Source organism: Carcharhinus amblyrhynchos, chromosome 35, assembly GCF_965287045.1.
Source record: "Carcharhinus amblyrhynchos chromosome 35, sCarAmb.v2.hapA, whole genome shotgun sequence".
Lineage (NCBI taxonomy): Eukaryota > Metazoa > Chordata > Chondrichthyes > Carcharhiniformes > Carcharhinidae > Carcharhinus > Carcharhinus amblyrhynchos.
The window spans coordinates 17326245-17352555 of NC_137358.1; the positions used below are offsets into that span (position 1 = coordinate 17326245).

Below are 26311 nucleotides of genomic sequence, written 5' to 3' on the forward strand. Positions count from 1 at the left end.
GCAAAAACCCAGCCCGCAGGTGCAGCAGGTGGTCAGGAAGGCGAATGGGATGCTGGCCTTCATAGCGAGGGGGATTGAATATAAAAGTAGGGAGGTCTTGTTGCAGCTGTACAGGGCACTGGTGAGGCCGCAGCTGGAGTACTGTGTGCAGTTTTGGTCGCCGCACTTGCGCAAGTATATTTTGGCCTTGGAGGGAGTGCAGAGGAGGTTTACTAGGCTGATACTGGAGTTGAGGGGGTTGAGCTATGAGGAGAGGCTGAATAAACTAGGCTTGTACTCGTTAGAGTTTAGAAGAATGAGGGGAGATCTCATTGAGATATATAAGATGATGAATGGGATGGATAGGATAGAGGTGGAGAGGCTCTTCCCGCTCAGAAAGGACAGTAGGACTAGAGGGCACAGCCTCAAGATAAAGGGGGGGGGGGGGCGGTTTAGAACGGAGTTGAGGAGGAACTTCTTCACTCAAAGGGTGGTGAATCTCTGGAATTCTCTGCCCGTTGAAGTGGTGGAGGCTGCCTCGTTAAATATTTTTAACACGTGGGTTGATGGGTTTTTGATAGGCAAGGGGATTAAGGGTTATGGGGAGAGGGTGGGAATGTGGAACTGAGACACGACAGATCAGCCATGATCTTATTGAATGGCGGGGCAGGCTCGAGGGGCTAGATGACCTACTCCTGCTCCTATTTCTTATGTTCTTATGTTCAATGCATCTAAGTAGCACATCTTTCAGACTGTATGAATGTGCTAGTATGGCGGTGGTGGAAAGTCAGAATCCACGTTGTGAAGTCAAAATGGGGTGTATGTTTATAATCATTGTAAGTGCCGTTCATTGCAATGAGTGCCTTGACCCATAACTGGCTTATTGTCAAGGTTTATTATTCAGCTGGTTTACCCAGTTGTTTGGAAGCGAATGGCCTTTTTTTTTAACATTCCCATTAGTGGGTGGACATGATTTCAAAGTGGTATTTCCCCAGGGGATTCCTTTGAAAATTAAGGCAGATTTCTGTTGTTGTGTTTGGCAGAAAGTAGAACTGCCTGAAATGCAAAAGCTGCAATAGTTTTTCAGCCTTGTTACTGCATCAGTAATTTACCTTCCATAACCCACTGCTATTTAAACAGCTTCTTGAGCCGGAGTGGAGGTCGAGAGGAGGAAGTAGTGCCGCAGGCAGACAGACTGACTGCCTCACCTACCTTATTTCAAGCCTCGTTCACTCCTAGAATCCTATGGTGCAGAAGGAGGCCATTCAGCCCATCCACTCTGCACCAACTACAATCCCACCCAGACCCTATCCCCCTAACCCCATGCATTTTCCCTAGCTGGTCTTCCTGACACTGGCATGGCCAATCCACCTAACCTGCACATCCTTGGACAATAGGAGAAAACTGGAGCACCCAGAGGAAACCCACGCAGACACGGAGAGAATGTGCAGACTTCACACCAACAGTGATCCAAGCCGTGAATCGAACCCAGGTCCCTGGTGCTGTGAGACAGCAGTGCCAACCATTGTGCCACCCTCACACTTATTAAACCTGTGCTCACTGGCAGCTAACGCAGATACTGCAATGCTTCGGTTCAAAAAAAGCTTTTTAAAGCTCTTGTCCTTAATTGAAAAGATCTGTTAAATTAGGGAGGGATATGATAGGCTCTGGAGGTAGCGTTTCTGGTGGCAGAGGGAGACTAAAACCAGAACGCTGGGTATAAGGTAGTCACCAGTAACTCCAACTGGGAGAATGTCTTTATCCAGAGAGTGGTTAGAATGTGGAACTGGCTCCGATGGGTTAGTTAAGCTGAATAGTATAAACACATTCAAGGGGAAACCAGCTAAACACGAGGAATAAAAGAACAGACAGATAAGCTGATGGGGTAAGATGCAGGGCAAGGAGAAGGCTTGACAGAGCACAAACACGGGCCAGGATCATTTGGGGTAAATGGCCAGCTTCTTTGCAAATTCAGTCATGTTTTCAGTTCTCTTATGATGTAATCCCTTCCAATATCTGTAATTTCCTCCAGCTTTACGGCCCTCCGAGGTGGGATTCCTCCCTCAGTCTGAAAGATGTGCTGGTTAAATGCATTGGCCAGGCGAGATTGACCCCGAACAGGCTCTAGAGTGTGGCAGCTAGGGGGTTTTCACAGTAACTTCATTGCAGTGTTAATGTAAGCCTACTTGTGGCACTAATAAATAAACTTAAACTTGGGTTGTTTGGCCATACTGAATTATTCCTTGAAGTCGGGAGTAGGGGGGCGGGGGTCTGCATGACCACGACTGGCAGGGTGGTGTTGTGAAGGTGGAGTCTGTGTGGGATTTTTGTAGATGTGGGCTTGATGAGCTGAATGGCCTCCTTCTGCACGGAGAGATTTCCATGATTCTATCTCTGCATTTTTGGTCCCTTACTTATTCCTAGTTTTAACACTCTATCTTCAGTTGGCTAGGCGCTTAGTTCTGGAAGCCCCCTTCCTAAACATGTTCACTTCTCTTCCCGTTAAGATCCTTCGTAAAGCCTGCCTCTTTGTTCATCTGCCCGCATTATAGGAAGGATGTGGAGGCATTGGAAAGGGTGCAGAGGAGGTTTACCAGGATGTTGCCTGGTATGGTGGGAAGATCTTGTGAGGAAAGGCTGAGGGGTTTGAGTTGTTTTCATTAGAGAGAAGAAGGTTACGAGGTGACTTAATTGAGGCATACAAGATGATCAGAGGGTTAGATAGGGTGGATAGTGAGAGCCTTTTTCCTCGGATGGTGATGGCTAACACGAGGGGACATAGCTTTAATTAAGGGGTGGTAATTATAGGACGGATGTCAGAGGTAGGCTCTTTACTCAGAGGGTAGTAAGAGCGTGGAATGCCCTGCCTGCAGCAGTTGTGGACTTGCCAACTTTAAGGGCATTCAAATGGTCAGTGGATCGGCATATGGATAACATTGGAATAGTTTAGGTTAGAGGGCCATTAGATTGGTTCCACTGGTCGGCGCAACATCGAGGGCCGAAGGGCCTGTACTGCGCTGGAATGTTCTCTGAATATCAGTGTCAAACAGTTGCAAAAGTAGTGAAGCACTTTGGAACACTTTCTGATGAATGTTCTATAAATGCACTCGAAATAAAGAGTTAAAATTTCAATTCCAATATCACTCTTTGGAAGAATCATACTGGATTCAAAATATTTTTTTTTCCATGGAAGCTGCCAGACCTGCTGGGTTTTTCACCCACTTATTGTTTTTATGTTGGATCTCCAGCATTTGCTTCTATATGAATACACTTGATGACACACACTGCCATTTACAATTTTGCATTTTCTGTAAACGATTTGGGTGAGTGGGCTGCCAGTAAGCTCGTTAAATTTGCTGATGACGCAAAGGTAGGTAAGAAATTGAGTTGTGAAAAGGACATGAGGTTATAGAGAGATACAGGTAGGCTGAGTGGGCAGAGATCTGGCAAATGGAATATTATGTGGGAAAACGTGAAATTGTCCATTTTGGCAGGAAGAATAAAAAAGCAGCATGTTATCTAGATGGTGAGAGATGGCAAGCTCTCAGATGCAGAGGGATCTGGGTGCATGACTCACAAGATTAACGTGTAGGACAGCAAGTAATTAGGAAAGTTAATAGAGTGCTATTGTGAAGAGAATTGATTACAAAAGTAGGGAGGTGATGCTTCAGTTCTACAGGACATTGGTGAGACCACATCTGAAGTATTGTGCACAGACCTTACTTAAGGAAGAATGTAAGTGCATTAGAAGCAGTTCAGAGACACTAGCATCTGGAACGGGTGGATTGACTTCTGAGGAAAGTTTACTTGTATCTGCTGGAGTTTAGAGGCGACTTAATACATCTTGAGATCCTGAGGAGTATTGGCAGAGTGGACGTGGAGAGGGTGCTTCCTCTTATGGGAGAATCTAGAATGAGTGTGTCACTTTTTAACAATAAGGGATCGCTTGCTTATGACAAAGTTGCTGAGGAATCGTTTGAGGATTGTGAGCTTTTGGAACTCTGCCTCAAGAGACAGTGAAAATAGGGCCTTTGAATACTTTTAAGGCAGAGCTAGATAGATTCTTGACCAGCAAGGGGGTGAAAGGTGATCGAGCTGGGCAGATTGTATTTATAACAGAATACATATCATGAAGTTTAAAACAGTTTTTGAAGAAAACTAAGAACCACAAAACTATGAATGAAAAGGCTTGGAAGAGTTGGTGCACCCAATTTGTCTGCCTTGAGCTACCCGCACTCCTGTGATCCTCCCACCATCCATGGCAATCTGACTGGTGACACCATATTCATGCAGCATAATGGCCTTATAAAAATTGGGTCTCTCACACCTGGTACAGTTAACAACCATGTGAAAACATGTAGAGAGGAACAGAAGAACCTGCACTTCTTTGCTTCAGAATGTAGACCAGCCATGATTTTACTGAGGACGGAGCAGGCTCGAGGGGCTGAATGCATTATCCCTAATTTGTATGTTTGTGTGAGATTCTAGTGTGTCTGGCAGCAGTGGGTGCAGATTTTACTGTTCTGCTCTACCTCTACCCTGGAAATGATTTAGGACTCGGGATTGCTTCCAGCTTCTTGATTTCCCAGATTAGCTTGATAACACTTTTCTCTTTTAAAGCAGCGTATATCTATCATTTCATGGACTGACATGAGTTTTAGGGCTGGCATAGTGGTTAGCACTGCTGCTGCCTCTCAACTCCAGGGACCTGGGTTCAATTCCAGCCTCGGGTTATTTTCTGCGTGGAGTTTGCACCTTCTCCCCATGCCTGCGAGAGTTTTCCTCTGGGTGCCCTGGTTTCCTCCCACGCTCCAAAGGTGTGTGGGGTTAGGTGGATTGGCTATGCTAAATTAACCCTTATGTCCTGGGAGGTGGTAAGTTAGAGGGATTAGTGGGGGGAAAATAAGTGGGGATAGGGCCTGGGTGGGATGAATGTGGGTGCAGACTTGATGGTCCAAATGATGGCCTCCTGCACTGTAGGGATTCTACGATTACTAATTCTTCCTAGATTGTACTGCCGCGTTAGTCCGTGTGTTCCCCAGTTAAACTCCAGCAGGACTCCTATACGTACTTGGCTTAGACAGCCTCTTGCTAGTTTGCTGCTGAATTCTATGGGTAAAGACTTATCACAGATAAATCCAATGTGGAATTCTGGAGAAACGTCTTTACCCTGAGTGCTGTTCGAATATGGAGCTCATTACTGCAATGAATAGATGAGGAAGATGGTATGGATGCATTTGAGGAGAAGTTAATAAGTTAGTGAGGGGGAAAGGCATAGAAGGGTGAGATGGCAAGGGATGGGAAGAGGCTCGTGTGGGGCATAAACACGAGTTGGGCTGAATGGCCTGTTTTGGCGCTTCAGGTTTGAAGCGTTTATATGAAATTATCCTGAAAGTGTGTGCGCACTCCATTTAGAAACTCCACCTTTATAGAGGCTTCCCCTGATCCCCCTGAAATGTGCACTTATCAATCTCCTTGGCCAAAAGAGAATCTGTTCTGACCTAATCACCACATTGCGATTAGGTTTAGAACGCAGTTGGTTCGGTGAGCAATGGGTTGCTACCTCCCTTTCTGTGATTGGGATCTCTTTGCCCTTTGCCCCAGGGTGCAGCGCGATGACTCATTTCTCTTGCGGAATGCTGACCTTTGTCCTTAGACTTTGCTTTTCTCGAGTGGGACAGTATGGTGCGTGGGCCTGGGAAACGGCCATTTCCGGTTGGTGAAATTGCTTTTTGGGGTAGAAAATAGCTATTCCAGCAGAAAGCTGCACCTCGTTCTGAGGTGTATCTGTCTGTGTCTGTCCAGTTCAAATTTAGGTACCTTTCACCGAAAAAAAAATTGTGTATGTGCATTTCTACTAAGAAGAAAACTTTAATGAATCACTTTGAGGGTATCTTTCTGCTCTCTACATATTTACCTGAATAATATATATTGATCTCAGTCTATGTTCAGAGATGCTTGACAAAACATGAAGTATTGGGTGCTAAATCAGAAAATGGTTCTAAATCAGAGAATGTGAATAAATCTTTGGGATGTGTTTGGGGTTATGATCTAAGAGGTTTAAATGAGTAATTTGGACTAAGGATGGGTCTCTGTGTGGGAGCTGTTGATAGAGGATCTCTGCATTCATGACCGTTTATCAGTAATATTGCACAGAAAACAGAATCACTTTCCTAACCTGATGTAAATCAAATGCAGCTTATCCATTACACTCTCGCCCCTTTTAATGCTGCAGTGTGTGCAATTATTTCCTTCATGTTTTCCGCTCATACTTTTTTTGTTTTTTTTTGCTACAGGTTAATATTCAAGCCAAAGTGGATTTGCCGAATGAAGTTAGCCTTCCCCTCGCCGTCTCTGGGAATGGCTCAGACGGCGGGGGGGTGGGCGATGGTGAGGACGATGGCTCCGCTCCCAGTCCGCAGAGTGAAGCGGTCACGAACGAACTGCAGGAGCTCACGCTGCAGTCCAGTAATGGCGCTTCTCCACTGAGCAGGAGGAAGAGTGGTGAGTGCCTCCCTGGCGCGTTTCGTGCTGTAGTAGTGCCTTGCGTGTCGGCAGTTTGTGATCTTGCGTTTGTCAAGTGTCTTCCTCCCATTGAAAAGCTAAATCTGGAGCTGTGATGCCTCGGGTGGCCAAATAGCTTACCTAGTCTGCCTTGCAGAATGGCCTTTTGGATACAATGTCCATACAGGTGACAGTGTCATAGGAGCGTTGGAATTGGGAGCAGAAGTTGGCAAATTCAGCCTTTCGAGCCATGCTCTGCCATTCAATCAGATCGTGGCTGATCTCTCCCCGGTCCCAAATCCACCTCCCCATTTCCCCTATCCCTTTTCTTAAATTAGAAATATATCTATCTCCCTCTTGAAACTATTCAGCAATTCAGACTCCAACGCGCTAATTTTGCAAATTTACCACCTTCTGCGACAAGTAATTGCTCATCTCGGTTTTAAATCTACCATCTCTCAAACCTATACCTGTGACCTCTTGAGATTGCCCCATAAGAATAAATATTAGGTCTATATTTTATCAATGCCTTTTAACCGTAGAACAGTTGCCATAGGACCATAACCTGTAGGAGTTAGCGCCATTTGGTCAACCTTGCATGTGAATCAGATAGCTGTGGTGCAGGTTCTCTTAGACACAAGTATACAATAGAGGCTGACACTACGATGCAGTATTGAGAGAATTTTGCAGCTTTTGGAAGAACCATTAAACCGAGTTTCCTTCTGTCCTTGGTTTGATGTAAAAAAATTCTAAGGCACTAGTTTGAAGAAATGGGGAGTTTCTTGCAGGACTGGCCGATATTTAATGCCAAAATTCATGGTGCTAAAATGGATGTTGAGACCGGGAAGGGCACTGCTGTCGGTGGGAATGTGATCTGTGCAAATCATCTGCAGTAAGAAGTCTCACATCATCAGGTTAGAGTCCAACCAGTTTATTTGATAGTAATCCCACAAGCTTTCAGAAACTGTTCCTTGGTCAGGTGTGTGTGAGGGAAATGGTGGGGGGGTAGAGAGAGAGGGAGGGAGATGGGGGGGAGGGAGGGAAGGAGAGAGATGGGGGGGAGAGAGAGAGAGAGACTGGGGGGGAGGGGAGAGAGAGAGAAACACAGCTGACGAAGGAACAGCATTTCCGAAAGCTTGTGGGATTCGTATCAAATAAACGTATTGGGCTTTTAACCTGGTGTTGGGAGACTTCTTACCGTGCTTACCCCAGTCCAACGCCAGCACATCAGATTATTTGCTGCATTGTCTAGATTACAAAAGCGATTAAACTTCACGAGTATTAAATTGACTGTAAACCATTTTGCGATGTCCTGAAGGAGCTGTATCGATGTTATTTCCTTTGCACTGCCTGCTTGTGGGGTAGGGTTCGAAGCTGTTAGTGTTGTGAACTATTCTATACACAGATGATTGGATACACTTCACTGTGACTGTAAATCATTAGTTCTCGGAGTTGGCTCTGCCTCCAGTGGTTATGTTCCATCATCTTTTCTTTCTTTACAGCTGATGGTAGTTTGATGTTCCAAATAATCACTTAAAGGTAACAGTGAGATGTAAACTGCATCAACATGCAGATTATTAAATTATTCCCTGTGGGTCATCTGTTTTCAATGTAAACAAAACAACTCATTTCTTGGAGATGTTGTGGTGTGTGACTTGTAATTGCGTAAACTGCTGAAAGGACAGATCTCCCTCTCCCACACACTCTCTCTCTCTCTCTCTCTCTCTCTCTCTCTCTCTCTCTCTCTCTCCCCGCCCCCCCCCCCCCCAGACTGCAAATACAAAAAAGCAAAAGATGTTGGGCATGTGGGCCAGGTAGCATCTGTGCAGAGAGAAACAACATTTTCAGGTTGCCTCTCCACTCATGCTGCCTTTGTTGCTAAGTACTGTGGGCGGCGCAGTGTCACGATGCAGTGCCAGGGATCCAGCTTTGATTCCCTGCTTGGATCACTGACTGTGCAGAGACTGCACATTCTCCTTGTGTCTGCGTGGGTTTCCTCCCACAGACGGAAAGATTTGCTGGTTAGGTGGATTGGCTGTGCTAATTCTCCCTCAGTGTACCTGAACGGGCACCGGAGTGTGGCGACTAGGGGATTTTCACAGTAACTTCATTGCAGTGTTAATGTAAGAACTGTAAAGACTTCAAGTTCAGCGTTATTTTTATCCAAGCTTTGCTAATATTCACAGCGTTATGCTTTTTAAACCACCAAACCTCTTTGAATACTAGAATTCAACACGGTGGCACAGTGATTAACACTACTGCCTCACAGGGCGTGGGTTCAATTCCGACCTTGGGTGACTCTGTAGAGTTTGTACATTCTCTCTGTATCTGCATGGGTTTCCTCCAGGTGCTCCGGTTTCCTCCCACAGTCCAAAGATGTGCGGGTTAGGTTGATTGGCCGTGCCAAACTGTCCCTTAGTGTTGGGGGTTAACTGGGTAAGTAAGTAAGGTTATGGGAATATGGGATTGTGGTTGATGCATGCTCGTTGGGCTAAATGGCCTCCTGCACTGTAGGGATTCTATGATTTATAGTACAGGTTAAATTATCCTCCCTGTTTACCTATTTTCTGCAAATAGTGCTTATTTTTCCCATTTTTACTGACAACCTATTATTTGTCAGCTTCTCTCGCCATCACTGTGAACTCAGCTCTGCTTTTGGTGCCCTGTGTAAATCTAATTAGTATTTTAACTCTCGATTACCTTCCAAGGCAGCCACTTGAGCTTGAGGATGACTTGGTTCCACTGTAGTTTGATGAGTTGAGATGGTTGATTAAAGTTCAAAGCATGATCTGCAGTCTCTGCCACACGTGGGGAAGGAGGTGCTTGAAGGGTGGGTAGATGGGTTGTTTGGGAGTTTGCGTATTCCCCTCAGTATCCGAACTTGTGTAGTTTAGGGGGATTAGTGGGGTAAATATGTGGGGTTACGGGACAGGGTCTGGGTGGGATGCTCTGTCAGATAGTCCATGCGGACTCCGTTTTAATTTGTCGCAAGCCAGGGGCTTCCTGCGGGGATGTTTGAGCTCTTGGACGTTTTGAGAGCATTCTTAAAGCTTCTCCACTATTCTTCTGCAACTGCAGTTAGAGCAGTTGTTGCGGGAGTCTGGCATCAGGTGTACAAGTGACATGTCCTGCCTAGTGGAGCCTGTTTTGTGTGACCGGTGCTCAGTGCTGGACATGTTGGCTTGGGAGAGGATGGCATTGTTGGCACCAGATTTGGAGGTTGCTGTGTAGGTGCTGCTTCTCCTGTGCTGTGAGATGCCTGCTGTAAGTTGTCCAAGTCCCTGAAGCGTACAGCAGCATGGTGATCAGTGCTGCCTGGTGACTAGATTATAGTTACTGGAAAAAATGGCAATGAAATTACTTTAAACATGATTTTTTAGACCTAAAAATTAAATTTACACAACTTAGTTAAAACGCAAAACCCTCTCAAGAAATCTTAACATGAAAGCCACATGAAAACATCATGCAGGTTGTGATTTTCAGTTTAATAATAGTGATGTCTCAATAATTGTGTGTTCCTACGTGTTTATTCTCCCCAGTTGATTATTGGAGGGCGGCACAGTGGTTAGCACTGTTGCCTCACAGCGCCAGGGACCTGGTTCAATTCTGTCTTCGGGTCACTGTCTGTGTGGAGTTTGCATGCTCTCCCCGTGTCTATGTGGGTTTCTTCTGGGTGCTCAGGTTTCCTCCCACACTCTCAGATGTGCAAGTTGGATGGATTGGCTGTGCTGAATTGACCCTAGTGTCAGGCGGATTAGCCGAGAGCGTGGGTGGGATTGTGGTTGGTACAGACGCGATGGGCCAAATGGCTGTACTGCAGGGATTCTATGATTATAATGTGCTCTGGTATTCACCAATCATTTTCAAATAATCTGTGCATGCCAGAGAGTGGGGCTCATGATTGTTTGAGGTTAGAGTTGCGGCCATCCTGATATTTTCTACATTTACCCTGAGTCCAAATGGTTGGTATTTATTTCTGTTTTTGCTGCGTTTCAAGCAACAGAGCTAACTTGTTGTCATGACAACAAACTCTTTAGCACTCTTGATGAAGGCACCACAAGTATGTTTGTTTTGCCTGAAGTGGTCTGGCACCTCTCAGCCTCATTGACATCCCTTTAGACTCAGCCCTTTATTTTCTCCCCTCAGAACGGCCCAAAGGACATTCAGTGTGGAAGTTGGGAGAAAGGTGCACTCTGTTTTATGATCTTGGGTTCACGTCACACTATGTGTAACCCCCATGACTTGCCCGGGGTTGCAAAAATCTCACTAACTGTCCAGGCTGGAGACAATTCACACCTCTTTAAACCTCTGCTTAACCCTCTCTCCACTCACATTGTCTGTACCTGTAAAGACTCACATTCCAACCACTGTCATGTGAATTGAGGCTGTCTATGTATGCCCTGTTTGTGAACACAACTCTTCACTCACGCTCCGAAAGTTTGTGCTACCAATAAACCTGTTGGACTTTAACTTGGTGTTGTGAGACTTCTTACTCTGCTTTATTTGACCACGCTCTTTCTCCAGCGTGTAACAGTGGAAACTGAAAGCTCAATTTTCAAAATGTACCAGAGTTTCCTTGATGAAATCTCCACCCGTAATAATGACACCCCCTCCCCATTACCACTGACAGTGTTTTTAACTTATTCAATGTCTTTATTCCAGTAATTACCTGGAATGTGCAAAGCAATGGAACCTCAACTTGGAGACATTTTGGTCAAAACTTTATAATGAACACCACTTGATTTTATTATCTTTCTGGGACAGTCACTGATGACCAATACAAGTTTTCTGTTTCTTTTTTGAAAAACTTCTGGTATTAAGTGCAAGTGGATATTTGATGTAGCTTTTGAGTGGGATTAAGGTGGTGTCAGTTTTGATTCAGGTGTACAAGTGCATAGAATCCCTACAGTGTCCAAGGAGGTTATTCAGCCCATCAAGTACGTACTGACTCTCACTTAGGCCCTTCGTAACCCCACATACGTACCCTGCTAATTCCCCCAACCTGCACATCTTGGGGCACAAAGTGGCAATTTAGTATGGCCAATCTGCCTAACCTGCACATCTTTGGGCTGTGGGAGGAAACCAGAACACCCAGAGGAAACCCATGCAGACACAGGGAGAATGTGCAAACTCTGCACAGACAATGACCTGAAGCTGGAAATGTCCCTGGCACTGAGGCAGCAGTGCTAACCACCTGCGAGTGTCACCCTGAATATTAATATTCAAATGGAACTTAGCTGGGACTTGGGAATATTTTTATATCGGGTACCAGATTGGAAACCCTCAGGTATATTATGAAGCCAGGCTAGACCCCAACAATTTTCTATTTTGGCACTAGTGTAGGGCAAGATGTTTCACTTCAGGCACAATTCGAGTGACAAACCAAGGAACTTTCAGCAAAACAAACTTTATTTAACAATACAGTTTAACAATAGACTTAGAACAAATTAATTAAAGTTAATCTTTAACCATTGAACAATACTCAAACATGGCAAGAAATGATTCTTAATTGCAAACCAATGCCTGAGTTCCAATCAAGCAAAAAATTTCCTGAGAAGCTTCAACTTCTCTTTAACGTTTGTTAGCAAAACACAGGTATGTTTGTGACTATGGTTAACAGTTCTGGAGCTTTCAGAACACCTCTGGAGGCAGAAAGAGACGCTTCTTTCTTCTGGCAGCCTAGGCAGCAACTGCTTGTGTTTTTAAATGAAACTGAAACTCACTCTCTTTCCTGCAAGCTTAGCTCCTCTCATTACCACATGACTCTCTCTCTCTCTGTCAGTCAGCCTAATCAAAACTACTCAGACCCCAGAGGGACCTACGCAAACACAAATGCATCAGTTCTGCTTAAACAAAGACTCCATTTCTAAAATGAGTATTTATCTTGTTCTGCCACCTACTAATTTAAGGATTTTCCTGGACAGAATGTTACTCTGCAAAGCAGAGCTGTATTTGAAACATACCCCGTAGAAGAAACGTAAGATAAATATATTTTTTAAAGGCACAGGTTCATTACATTTTAAATTGAAAGGCTCTGACCCTGTAGTCCAGAGCACCAAGGCACAATCAGAGTATGCATGGATTTATGAAAGGGAAATCCGCTGGTCGGCGCAACGTAGAGGGCCGAAGGGCCTGTACTGCGCTGTAATGTTCTATGTTCTAAATCATGCTTGGAAAATCTACTGGAACTCTTTGGAGGATGTAATTAGAAGAGTTGATGAAGGAGCCAATGGATGTGGTTTATTTGGATTTTCAGAAGGCTTTCAACAATGCCCCTCATAGATTAGAGTGTAAAATTGAAATGCATGGGATTGCGGGAAGTGTACTGAGATGGATAGAAAACTGGTTTGCAGACAGGAAACAAAGAATAGAAATAAGGAAGTCTTTTTTTTCCAAGTGGCAGCAAGGCAATGACTAATGGTGTACTGCAGGGATCAGTGCGAGAACCCATCAGGGAACTCAATGTAATAGCTCCAAATTTGCAGATTACGCAAAGCTGGGTGATCTATGAGGAGGATGCGGAGATCCTACAGTGTGACTTGGACAAGTTGAATGGGCAAATACTTGGCGGATGCAGATAAACGTGAGGTTAACCACTTTGGTAGCAAAAATGGGAAGGCAAGTTATCTGGCTATATTCTGGGAGAGGGGAATGTGCAGTGAGACCTGACTGTCGTTGTACGCCAGTCGCTGAAGGTAAGCATGCGGGTGCAACAGGTGGTGAAGGCAAATGGTGCGCTAGCTTTCATAGCGAGAAGACTTGAGTGCAGGAGCAGGGATGTCTTGCTGCAGTTATACAGGTGAGGCCACACCTGCAATATCGTGTGCAGTTTTGGGCTCTGTATCCAAAGAAGGATGTTCTTGTTCTAGAGGGAGTAAAGAGAAAGCTTACCAGACTGATTCCTGGGGTGGCGGGACTGTTGATCCAGAACCTGGTGTCATAGTTTAAGGATGAGGGGTGTGGTGAGCCTGTGGAATTCACTACCACAGAAAACAGTTGAAGCCAAAACATTATGTTTTCAAACAAGAGTTACATAAAGCACTTGGGGTGAAGAGGATCAAAGGATATTTGGGTGGGGGGGGGGGAGCAAGTTACGGTGTTGGGTGATCAGTCATGATCGTAATGAATGGCGGAGCAGGCTTGAAGGGCTGAATGGCCTCCTCTTATTTATGTTTCTATGAGAGTAACCGAGAGCTTTGTGCATTAGAATAAGATGCCGGACTTCAGTTTTAAAAGCTTGATTGTCATTGGCTCTTCCTCAATTTTTGAGGACGTCTTCGTGTGTCTGGGCCGATTTTTGACCCCACAGATCTTTGGGCACGGAGGAAAGATATCTGACACAGCAATGGGATCCGGGGTGCAGAATTTGCTTTCTTTCCCCCCTCCTCTCCCACTGCTCCCTCTCCTCATTAATGCGTTGTGGCTCAGTGAGACATAGCACGGTGAGTTAGCTGTCGCCATTTTGAACAACTGGTAGTGAGCTCTCCCCAGTCATTAATGTCAATGCTGTCTCGCTTCAGGGAAAGCTTCAGAATGTCGATGAATTGTTTTCTTTGTCCTTCCCTGAAATATTGGCCATTTGAGAGTTGAGAGAAGAGAACCTGGAGGGGGAGATGACCACTCTGGAGGGTGGTGAGTGAGTGGAAACGGCTGCTGGGGTCTTTTAAAAGACTTCTGGATGAGTACATGGGATTTAATGGGATTGGGAGTTACAGATAGTTCTGTGGCCTGGTAGGTAGGGGTATGATCGGCACAACTTGTGGGCCGAAGGGCCTGTTTGTGCTGTAGTGTTCAATGTTTTATCTGTCTGAATACTTGAGGGAGCTGGCCTCTCTCTATCTTGACTGAATGAGGATGGGAAGATTGAAGGAGGTAGAGTGCCACGGTTTTGAGGTCCTGAAAAATATTACGAGAGAGAAGACAGAAAAATGTTGCTTGGTTTCCACTCTGTGGAAAGGAAGTTGGTTCAGCAACTTCTTTATTTTTTTAAAAAAGTTAGTGAAAGAGTTAATGTTTAGGGCCGAAGAAAGTAAGTGATTGGCCACACAGGGTAAAGTTCACAGACGTTGTAAAGTTTTTGTGTATTCAAGGCTGTCCCGGTTGAGGCAGTGAGCTCATGTGTTGGCTGCATATAACAAATAGTAGGAGGGGCCCACACCAGAACATGTCCATACATTGAGCAGTGGCCACCACTTTTCTCAGAAACTTTTTCACAAGTGAAGTTGCAGTGCTGTGGGTGGGGAGGGAAAGAGCACGGCTTGTGAGCATGAGCCACCGGCAAGATGCAGTGTCGTTTGGAACGGAGAATCCGCTGCTCATGATCCACTGTGTGTACCGAGCAGGTAAGGCAATGTGTGTGTTTGTATGAAGCATCTGGGTGGAAGCTAGTTAAGTAGCTGTTCGCTGCTAGAGCAGCTTATTCCCAGAGGATTGGGTTAACTCTCAATTGTTTTCCTAGTTAGCCAGGGGAGACAACTTTCTAGCAAGAGCTGTGGAGCCTCGGGGATAAAAGTTTTGTAATTTAATTGCTTCTGTTTTGCAATACCACTGGGATTGCCCATGTATTGGTATTTGCTCTGATTCACATTCCATTGCAGCTTCTGACTTGTCTGAGTGGCAGCAAGTTTGATAGAAGGAAGAATCTCGGCAAAGTTTGTTCTGTGCTTGCCAACTGAATAGGTGCAGGGGTATTTGTCTCCATTTGCGCGCGCCCCCCCGCCATGTACTGTTTCTCGATTTGGGAAAAACATCGTGATGTCAGGTCTCCTCCAAACCTACAACAGGGAAGATGATTAAAGCGACTTGGGTTTAATATTCCATTTTCGTCATTGATCTCTTGCTGTCGATTGGAACCTTGACACAGAGGTAAATCTGAGCCACAAAATGCTATTGCAGCCTGTTGGAATGCCGACTTGCTAAGGTAGCACTGCTCAATAATTTAACGGTTCACAAATTGAAATGGAGAAGAAATTTTTGTGTAAGAAGAAAATAACAGTCCAAAGGTGTGCAAGTTTGCAGTGCAAAGCTGCCCATGCATTCTGGATATACTCTCTTCCACCTTCTTCTGTAGGGAAAAAGATACAGAAGTCTGAGGTCACGTACCAACCGACACAAGAACAGCTTCTTTCCTGCTGCCATCAGACTTTTGAATGGACCTACTTTGCATTAAGTTGATCTTTCTCTAATAAATCAAAGGTTAGGTTGATCGATCAAGTTAAATTGCCCTTAGTGTTGGAGGACTAGGAGGGTAAATACATAGGGTTACAGTGATAGGGTCTGGCTGGGATGGTTCCGTGCAGGCTCGATGAGCTGAATGGATTCTATGATTCATTGTTCATGAGAATCGTGTGCTAGTCAATGTTTGGTAAAGGATGATTAATAAAGCACTTTTTTGGTCTTTAATTTTCTCCATCTACATACCTGTCTATCTTTCTCCCTCCAACTATGGCACAGACATGATGACATCCAGTTCCTGGATTTTCCGTGTTTCTGAACTTGAGCTAAGTGAGTGTGGCTTGGGCTGAGTGGATTAATGTCTCTACATCACGCTGTCGCCAGAGCCAGAGGGTTCACTTTCCCTGTTCTGTTTTGCCATGGGGAGAGCAGCTTTAGCGATATTGTTTTATATAGGCTAGATTCCTCTTCACTGCGTTCAGATTGTGTTTGTCCAGTGCTGCATGGCTATCTACCCAGTGTGGCCGAACTAGTATCAGAATGAATCCTCCCATCGCTTTGACTACTTGTTCACCGGAGCTCTTTAACGAATGGTGAACGAGATGGCCTCATTTTGTTGGGCAGCGTGGCACTAATACTGGTAACCTTTCCCTACTCCCAGCCACGACATTAGCCATTCTCGATATGGTTTTCCCTCTCCTGTTAGCAGTACTGCTAACTTGGGGTACTGTAGTTTCTTGAACAAGAATTACAGTAAGAAGTCTGACAACACCAGGTTGAAATCCAACAGGTTTATTTGGAATCTCAAGCTTTCATGAAGAATGATATAGGAATTACAACAGGAAGATGTGCCATTTGACACAGCCAGTCCTTGTTGGCTTTCCATATGAGCAGTTTCCTGATTCCATGTGTATATTCCATTTCCCCCATATCCCTAACTTCCCTTCCTTCAATCCCTTGGTGTTTCACAGCCTCAAAATCCAAAAACCAGCTTCTTTGACCCGTGTGCCATCTTTTACGTTTAATCTTTGCACTAATGGCCCACTCATTTTAGATGCCTCAACAACTGGAAACAGTCTATTGATGTCTACTCTGTTCCATTCAAAGTTGTCCGGGTTAGCTTGATTGGCTTTGCTAAATTGATCTTAGTGTCAGGGGATTAATAGGGCAAATATATGGGGTCGAGGGAATGCGGCCTGGGAGGGATTGTGGTCGGTGCAGACTCGATGGGCCTCCTTCTGCACTATAATGGCCCCCACGCTTTAGATGCCTCAACAACTGGAAACAGTCTGTGGTTGTCTACTCTTTTCCATCCGAGGATGTGTGGCTTAGGTAGATTGGCCATGCTTAGTCGCCCCTTAGCATCCAAAGGTATGTAGGTTAGGGGAATAATTATGTGGGGTTACGAGGATAAGGCCTGGGTAAGATACTGTTGGAAAGTTGGTGCAGACTTGATGGGCCAAAATGGCCTTTGGCATTGCAGGCATTCTATGATTCTATTCCTTTATAATTTTAATCACCAATCACCCTTTATTGTCTCTAAATGAAAACTGCCACTTTGCTATTGCTCCCTCCTTGTGTGTTCGTCCATTTTACCCCCATTGCCCCAGTACAGTGGTCAGTTGCTGGTTGATGCATAAGGACACCAACTGCAGAAAGATAGTTAACATCTCCACATAATATTCTGTATAATTTTATTTTTATTTATACTTCAGTGATCACCAATGGAGAGTAACAGCATTTTTTTTATTCTTTTATGGGGTGTAGCTGTAATTGGTAAGGCCAGCATTTGCTGGTTCCTAATTGCCTTCCTGTCAGTGATGATAAGCTCCCTTCATGAACCACTGCAGTTCATCTGGTATGGGTGCACCCACACTGCTGTTAGGAAGGGTGTTCCAGGAACATTGAAGGAATGATGATATATCCTTAAGTCAGGATTTTGTATGACTTGGAGGAGAACTTGCAGGTAGTGACGTTATGGAAGCAGAGGAAGCCAGCATTATTTAGTAGGATTTTGGGGGTTATTTGGAGGTTTAGAAAATTAATCAGCATTTCTACCCAGATACAAGGCCCTTGTGATTCACTTTGCCGTGAGATGGCTTTTGAGAGAGGGACAGACCATAGAAAGGTGTCCGAATCTCTCAGGCAAGTCGGTCTGCGAGAATCAGAGAGAGAAAAAGAGATAGAAGCAACCAGTCTCTCTCGTTCATGATCGAGGGTACACAGTGGGAGCTCACGGTGGGTTTGAAGAGTACAGATTTGCGAGGACTTTACTGAGGCTGTAAGATTTACCCAGATCTGGCTAGAGAGAGAGGAATCTCTGTGAAAGTCAGTTTAGGGATTAAGGTTAATTGGCTGGAAATGGGAAGCATAATCTTCAGGAGTTGAGAACAGCTTTATACAGGTTCCTGGAAAGTGAAGTGTCCACTTAAGGGATTAAGTAAATTATAAGAGGAGGTTTTCAGTAATTTTAAAAGCTACATGGTGAACTTTTCTGTACTTTGGACCAAGTTGTCTGTCGAAATGATAAGTGAATGTTGCTTTTAGTTTGTTATAGTAAAAAGGTCTTAGTCACTGGAAATGTCTTTCGAAAAGTCTCTATAGGGATTGTAACACACTTAAACTCAGGAGAAAGCAGCCTGCTTGATCAGTGCACTATCTATTATCTTAAACATTCACCCCTTCTACCATCAACACAGTGGCAGCTGTGTGTACCATCTACAAGATGCACTGCAGCTATTCACCAATCTCCTTCGATAGCACCTTCTAAACCTGCAGCCCCTACCGTCTAGAAGAATAAGGGCAGCAGATGTATGGGAGCACCACCACCTGGAAATTCTCCTCCAAGTCTCAATCATTCTGTCTTGGAACTGGATGGTAATTTCTGCAATGTTGTTGGGTCCTGATCCTCCCTTACAGCACAGTTGGTGCATGTACGTGAGATGGATGGCAGAGGTTCAAACAGATGGTTCATCATCACCTTCACAGTGAGGGATGGGCAACCAATGCTGGCCAAGCCAGCGACACCCCTATCCCAATAAAAAAAACTCTCAAGTTCAACAGGCAAGGTGTGTAGCCATGTTATTTCAACAGTTGGGGATGAACCAATCACTTGGTAGCACAGAACTTCAGTCTCGCTGAAAAGTGAGATATTGTCGAAGCTTTTCATGCACTTATCAGGACAGGAATGCCAAATTTCAAACATGCAATTTGTATTCCAGGGGCAAAGGATGCTGATTGCCTGGCAAGTTGCCTCTGACTGAGGGGTTTGGCATCCTTTCTTTCCCGCGTGTAAATAAGGCTGTTACCTGTTGGTAAAGGAAATGAATTTAATTGGTAATGTATGCTGACTCTCTTTAGGGCGGCACAGTGGTTAGCACTGCTGCCTCATAGCACCAGGGACCTGGATTCGATTCCTGGCTTGGGTCACTCTGTGCGGAGTTTGCATGTTCTCCCCGTGACTGCGTGGGTTTCCTCCAGGTGCTCCGGTTTCCTCCCACAGTCCAAAGATGTGCGGGTTAGGTTGATTGGCCATGATAAATTGACTCCAGTTTCAGGAGGATTAGCGGAGTAATAATGTGGGACTACAGGGATAGGGTGGAATTGTCAGTTCAGACTCAATGGGCCGAATGTACATAAGTACTTAACATAGGTACATAAGAAATAGGAGCAGGAGTAGGCCATCTAGCCCTTCGAGCCTGCCCCGCCATTGAATAAGATCATGGCTGATCTGCAGTGGATCAGTTCCACTTTCCCGCTCTCTCTCCATAACCCTTAACTCCCTTGTCTATCAAAAACCTATCTACCCGTGACTTAAATATATTTAGCGAGGTAGCCTCCACCACTTCAATGGGCAGAGAATTCCAGAGATTCACCACCCTTTGACTGAAGAAGTGCCTCCTCAACTCTGATCTAAACTGCCCCTGTATCTTGAGGCTGGGCCCTCTAGTCCTGCTGCCCTTTCTGAGCGGGAAGAATCTCTCTACCTCTACCCTATCCATCCCCTTCATTATCTTATACGTCTGTATAAGATCCCCCCCTCATCCTTTTAAACTCCGAGTACAGGCCCAGTCTATTTAGCCTCTCTTCATAGTCCAACCCCCTCATCCCCGGTATCAGCGGAGTGAACCTCTGTGCACTCCCTCCAAGGCCAATATATCCTTCCGCAAGTGCGGCGACCAAAATTTCACACAGTACTCCAGCTGCGGCCTCACCAGCGCCCTATACAGTTGGAGCAAGACCTCCCTGCTTTTATATTCTGTCCCCCTCGCTGTAAAGGCCAACATTCCATTCACCTTCTTGATCACCTGCAGACTGGGTTTTTGCGACTCGTGCACAAGGACCCCGAGGTCCCTCTGCACCCTAGCATGCTGCAGCTTTTTGCCTTTTAAATAATAATCCCTCCTACTATTATTTCTGCCAAAGTAGGTAACCTCACACTTGCTAACATCATACTCCATCTGCCAGGTCCTCGCTCAGCCTATCCAGATCTCTCTGCAGACTTTCCACACCCTCCACGCAATTTGCTTTTCCACTCATCTTCGTGGCCTCCTACACTGTAGGGATTCTATGATGATGTGCTGGTCAGCATGTTGACCAAGTTGAATCTGTTGGACTCATTTTGAAGTCCTTGTGTAATCAATGTAAACTGCATTGGTGAATGTGGGAGTGCAGCATTATATAGAAAGCTTTGGCAAGTTGATGCAAGGAGCGAGCGAGTAACTTGTTTGTCAGTGAGATACTGTTGCACCAACAATCACGTCTGCTGCGAAAAGCTTTTCCCTTTTTTCTGTCTTCTGCAACAAGAACGCCTCCAACCCTCCATCATAAAGATTTCTCCATGTATTTATCCAGGAAGTGGAGGAGACAGTTGAAGCCAGCCTTTATGATTGTATACATTCTTACACATCACTGGTTAGCTAGCTTTTCCTTTTCTTTTGGCTTCCTACACTTTCCTATAACTGAGCAGATGGACAACTAGCCCGTGGCCGTGTGAAAGTGACTCCACCAGAATGCTGCTAATGCAGCAGCTAGTTTGTGGGACAGCAATCAGTGTCAGATTCCCTGCAATGAGGTGCTCCAGATGCAAGGCATCTAATCTCCCTTTATCTTGATGTCAGAGAATCACTGAATTTGCCTCTAGGTGCAGCTGATTAATTGCTTCATGTTGTACAGTCTTGCACAGCAACTTGGTGGAGGGTGGCACAGTGGTTAGCACTGCTGCCTCACAGCGCCAGGGACCCGGGTTCAATTCCCGGCTTGGGTCGCTGTCTGTGTGGAGTTTGCACGTTCTCCCTGTGTCTGCATGGAATTCCTCCGGGTGCTCCGGATTCCCCTCACAGTCCAAAAGATGTACTGGTTAGGAATATTGGCCATGCTAAATTGTCCCTCAGTGTACCCGAACAGGTGCTGGACTGTGGCTACTAGGGGATTTTCATAGTTACTTAATTGCAGTGTTAATGTAAGCCTTACTTGTGACACTAATAATGAATAAACTTTACTGTTTCATAACTCCTGCCTGTTGGGCATGTGATTTTCATCTTCCCACTAGTGGTGACCATACCTCCTGCTCTCTCTCTTTTTCTCTCCGTCTCTCTCTCTCTCTTTCTCTTTTTTCTCTCTCTCTCTCTCTCTCCCCTGCCGGATGATAATGTTTTTCTCTTTTAATTCACAGGAGCTTCGGTCCGCCTTGTTGCCCAACAAGGGGCATACACGCGATGGGTCGTACGAGGGCTGCTCTTGGTTGTTTCGAGAGTAGCCTAGTGCTTCATGTCATTAGTGTGCGCTTAAACTGGACCAGATGCTGGGCAACACGACAGCTCAGTGACTATCACTGTTTGCTGTGCAGACACATGGATTTGGGCCAGTCTCTGTGGGAGTTTGCGCATTCTCCCCATGCTTGCGTGGGTTTTCTCCGGGTGCTCCAGTTTCCTCCCACACCCCAAAGATGTGCTGTTAGGCTGATTGGTGTAATAAATTGTCCCTAAATTAGTTTCCCTCGATGTGGAATGCCATAAGCATAGACAAGGGTCATGGGTGGAGGGGGGACTCGTAATGTTAAATTGGCAGCACGGGCTCGTTGGGCCGAAGGGCCTGTTTCCTGGGCTGTTTTGTTCCTTGTTCTTAAAAACATGCCTCTTGAACACCTACTCAATATTTCTACGCAGCTTGGGCAGGTTTAGTCTGACTACTCCTGTGATGTGCCTTAGGATGTTTTATTGGATTTGAAGCTGCTGTATCAATGCAAGTGTTGCGTCCGATGCATGCTCTTTTTGTGATGGAGTGTGGGCAGAGAAACCTCGACCCCTCTACTTAAAATCCTGCTGAGTTTCACTGAAGAATCTCCCCCACAATTTGCATTGTCCCTCAGGAACCCCACTTTGTGTCATTCCATTCTGCCTGGAGAAATTTCCTATGTGGATTCCTCTTGCACACTTTTCACTTCCCAGTTTTCGTCTGGACATAACGTGGCGTTCCAACCTGCTGCTGCCCCAGGGGGTGGGGTCCTGAGTGAGAGGCTATATACGTGTGAGTCCTGTTTGTCCATTAGGGATTTGGCATGGAGGATTTAGCCCATGGCAGCCCTGTGCAGTAGAAGTTTATGTTGATGATGGGTGGCTGGGGAGGCAATGGGACGTAGTGGTATTATCGCTAGATTATTATTCCAGAAACTCAACTAATGTTCTGGGGATCCTGGTTCAAATCCCACCAGGGCACTTGGTGGAATTTGAATTCAATTTAAAAAAAAAATCTGGATTTAAGAATCTACTGATGACCATGAAACCATTGTCGATTGTCAGAACCACCTGATTCACTTATGTCCTTTAGGGAAGGAATCTGCCGTCCTCACCTGGTCTGGCCTACATGTGACCCCAGAGCCACAGCAATTTGATTGACTCTCAGCTGCACTCTGGACTAGGACAACGAGGGATGGGCAATAAATGCTGGCCAGCCAGCGACGCCCACGTCCCACAAATGAATAAAAAGAGTAGTGAATTTTCCATGGTTTGGTTGAGTCTATTTTTCACATTTATGTAGGATATATGTAGTTGTATCCCCCATTTGATGATCTGAGGTGCGTGCTCCTAAATCGTTCATAAGATATAGGAGCAGAATTAAGCCATTAGGCCCCTCGAGTCCATTCTGCCACTCGATTTATGGCTGATATGTTCCTCATCTTTGCAACTCACCCTGCAGTCCTGATCTTTGACCATTCAGTGAGGGGGGTGATATGGGCATATCGAAGATCTACTTTGTGGAATTGCTCCTGGGTCTGGCAGATCCATGCAGTGGGTGGTCGTTCAGCCCAACTGACTGTTCCTCTTCCAAAGCTATCCCGGGCGAGGTTTGCTGCAGTCCTTCTGTGACTGGGGCACTAAGGACGTCTGGAGTGTATTATCATCTCTGGAAACGTCGAGATAGCTGAGGTTCATTAATTGCAGTATATTTTTATTGCCCTTTTGCAGAGGGGGGGTGTGCTCAGTTCCTCTTTATTGGCAACCTTTTGGTTGGGTCAAGATGAGTATTTTAGGTCAACATTTGGCCTCTGTTTGACTTGACGTGGTACATGCTTAATGAATTAGGGTATGTTAGCCGAGTGCTGCAGTCCAGACATTTTGCAAGCATGACAAACACATTTTTCTGCAGATTAATCTCAGGACCAGGCTGCGGTCTGTACTTCATGCACATACAACTAGTTTGCACAGTGATGCAATTGAGATTCTGCTAAGAACCAGGAGGACTGCGACCAGGGAGGGGCAGCAGGCAATTGTTTGTAGTCTGAGAGGATTTCCAAGTGTTTTTGTTATGCTTGACTTCAGAGCAAGCCTTATAGTTTAACTGTATAAACAAATTGCAAAGCATCTAACTTCCATAAGCAACTTTAAGAAGTTAAAATAAGCCTTTGTTTATAAACAGGCTGTGGATTGCTCATTCAACAAAACCTGGCTGCTTTGAGTTGTCTTTTAGCCCAGATGGTTGACCTACCCTTGAGACCAAAACTTCGACTGGCATTGTTCTTGTTTCTTGGCCATTCTGTATCACTAGATCCCTAACGCCAGATTCAATTGTAAAGGCACTCTGATTTAAGGAATGCATTTCACATCTTTGGAAATGATTTCCAGTCAATGGATTACTCTTGAAGGCAGCTCACTATTCCAGAATCAATCTGGAATGCAAAGATTGTCCCTGCTGCCTTTCGCAACTGCTCTCTCCCAAACCTCCACCTTCCCCTCCTACAAGTGTGAAGAACTCATGTACTTTGTCATTAAGATTAAGACCATTCCATCAGCTGCCTTTACCATGAGACCAAATTTCCCTCCCTTCACTAGCCCTGAATTCTGTTGTATGCTTCTCTTCCAATTTTCCTTATGCCGTGTCCTGCTCACTTGACCCTATTCCTACTTAACTGCTGATTGCCCAAATCCCCTTCCTGACTCCCATGTTAACTGATTTAATTGTTCTCTCCTGTTAGACAGTGTCCCAACTTCCATCAAATCTGGTGTCATCACATCGCTGATCAAAAGCTTAACTCTAGGTCCCTCTGTCCTTGCAACCTGGTGCCCCATCTCCTCTCCAAAGCCCGGAGATGGTGATGCTGAGCTGTCCTGACACGGAGTAGCTGTATCAGAGGGCAGTTTACAGTCAGTCATATTGCTGTGCATTTGGAGTCACCGGGGGCAGATTTCCTTCCCTAAGGCAGCAGTTCCCAAGCCCTTCAAGGCGCAGAGCCTCGAGTAACCTCCCAGATGCGTCAGGGAACCCCAAACATTCTCATAATGTTGACGCTGCTATTTTGCCACAAAATCAAATGTAAAAAAAAGTATTTTCTAGCTATATGCGCACGGTCACAAATACATTCGCCAGCTGCACGGCCCCCCTCACATCCCCCAGATAAACCAACCTCCCATGGCACCTTAACGTTTACTGCTGGGATGAGTTAGCACTTCAGAAGTGAGTAATCTAAAAGGTTCACTTAAAAAATTAAGTCTTGATGTTTTTATGGGAAGTCAGTTTTTATGGGAGGAGTCAGAAGTCAGTTTGGTTAGTCAGAAGCTTTTTTACCAGGGCGGAAGAGTCAATTACTCGGGGGCACAGGTTTAAGGTGCGAAGGGCAAGTTTTAAGAGAGATGTACGAGGCAGATTTTTTACACAGAGGGTGGTGAGTGCCTGGAACTCATTGCCGGGGGAGATACAGTAGTGGCTTTTAGGGGGCATCTTGACAAGTACATGAATGAGATGAGAATAGAGGGATATAGGGGGTTTTAGTTCAGTTGGGCAGCATGGTCGGGGCAGGCTTGGAGGGCCAAAGGGCCTGTTCCTGTGCTGTAATTTTCTTTGTTCTTTGAGTAGTGCTGGAAAGGTGATACTAATTTCAGAGACACACCTCTCTCCCTCTTCCTGCGCACGTGTGTCTCTGTGCGTGTGAGCGTGCCCCTTCCCACGTGCACACCCCTCCCTGCCCCTTGCGCGCACATGGGTTTGAGACAAGTAACGCATTTGGACTGTAGGGACAGTAATGCTGGACAACCTCAGTGGGTCTGACAGGATCTGTGGAGCGAGAAACAGTTAATATTTTGGGTTGATGCCCTTTTGTTAGAACTTATTGGGACTGGTTCTGATAAAAGGGTCATTGATCCGCAATGTTAAGTTCCCCCCCCAGACTCTGCCAGACCTGCTGAAGTTTTCCAGCATTTTTGTTGCTTTTATTTCTGATTTTGCAGTATTTTGTTTTAGCGTCATTGTAAATTTAACCCAGCATGGCATGGCATGTCAAGGCAGCTAATGTAAGCCTGCTATTCAAAAAGGGAGGTGGAGAGGAAGCAGGGAACTAGAGGCCAGTGAGCCTAATGTCAGTACTGGGCAAGTTGTTAGAGTCCATTATCAAGGATTTCATAACTCGGCATTTGGAAGGCAGTGGGATAATCAGACAGTCAGCACGGATTAACAAAGGGGAAATCATGCTTGATGAATCTACTGGAATTCTTTGAGGGTGTAACTAGTAGACTTGGCTGAGAAGAACCAGTGGATGTGGTTTATTTAGACTTTCAGAAAGCTTTCGACACGGTCTCTCATAGCGGGCTACTGCTATGTGAAGTTAAAGCATGGGATTGCGGGTAGTGTCTTGAGGTGGATAGAAAGCTGGTTAGCAGAGAGGAAGCAAAGAGTTGGACTAAATAGATCTTTTGCCAATTGGCAGTCAGTGATTAGTGAGGTTCTGCGGGGAACTGTGCTAGGAGCCCAACTGTTCACATTATATATTAACGATTTGCAAGAGGGAACTAAATGTACTATCTCCAAATCTGCAGATAATACAAAGTTGGGTGGGCGGGTGAGCTGTGAGGAGGATGCAGAGATGCTTCAGTGTGATTTGGGCAGGCTGTGTGTGTGGGTATCTGCATGGTGGATGCAGTATAATGTGGATAAATGTGAGGTTATCCACTTCGGTAGCAAATTATTATTTGAATGGCTATAAATTGAGAGGTGGATACTCAGAGACTTGGGGTCCTTGTGCACTAGTTGCTGAAAGTAAGTGCATTGGTACAGTAGGCAGTAAAGAAGGTAGATGGTATGTTGGTTTTCATAGCGAGAGGATTTGAGTTTAGGAACAGGGATATTTTACTGCAATTGTACAGGGCATTGGTGAGGCCACACC

General features: G+C 45.3%; 1 protein-coding gene across 2 annotated transcripts in view; it reads left to right on the plus strand.

Moving 5' to 3' along the window:
- The window catches only part of LOC145361486 (myocardin-related transcription factor A-like), a 239758-nt gene that overhangs the window by 52393 nt on the left and 161054 nt on the right, over window positions 1-26311 (plus strand). For both annotated transcript variants that reach the window (XM_080217297.1, XM_080217298.1), the window contains exon 3: window positions 6276-6483. The gene's annotated coding sequence lies outside the window, so the exon portion shown is untranslated. The remainder of the gene's footprint in view (window positions 1-6275; window positions 6484-26311) is intronic.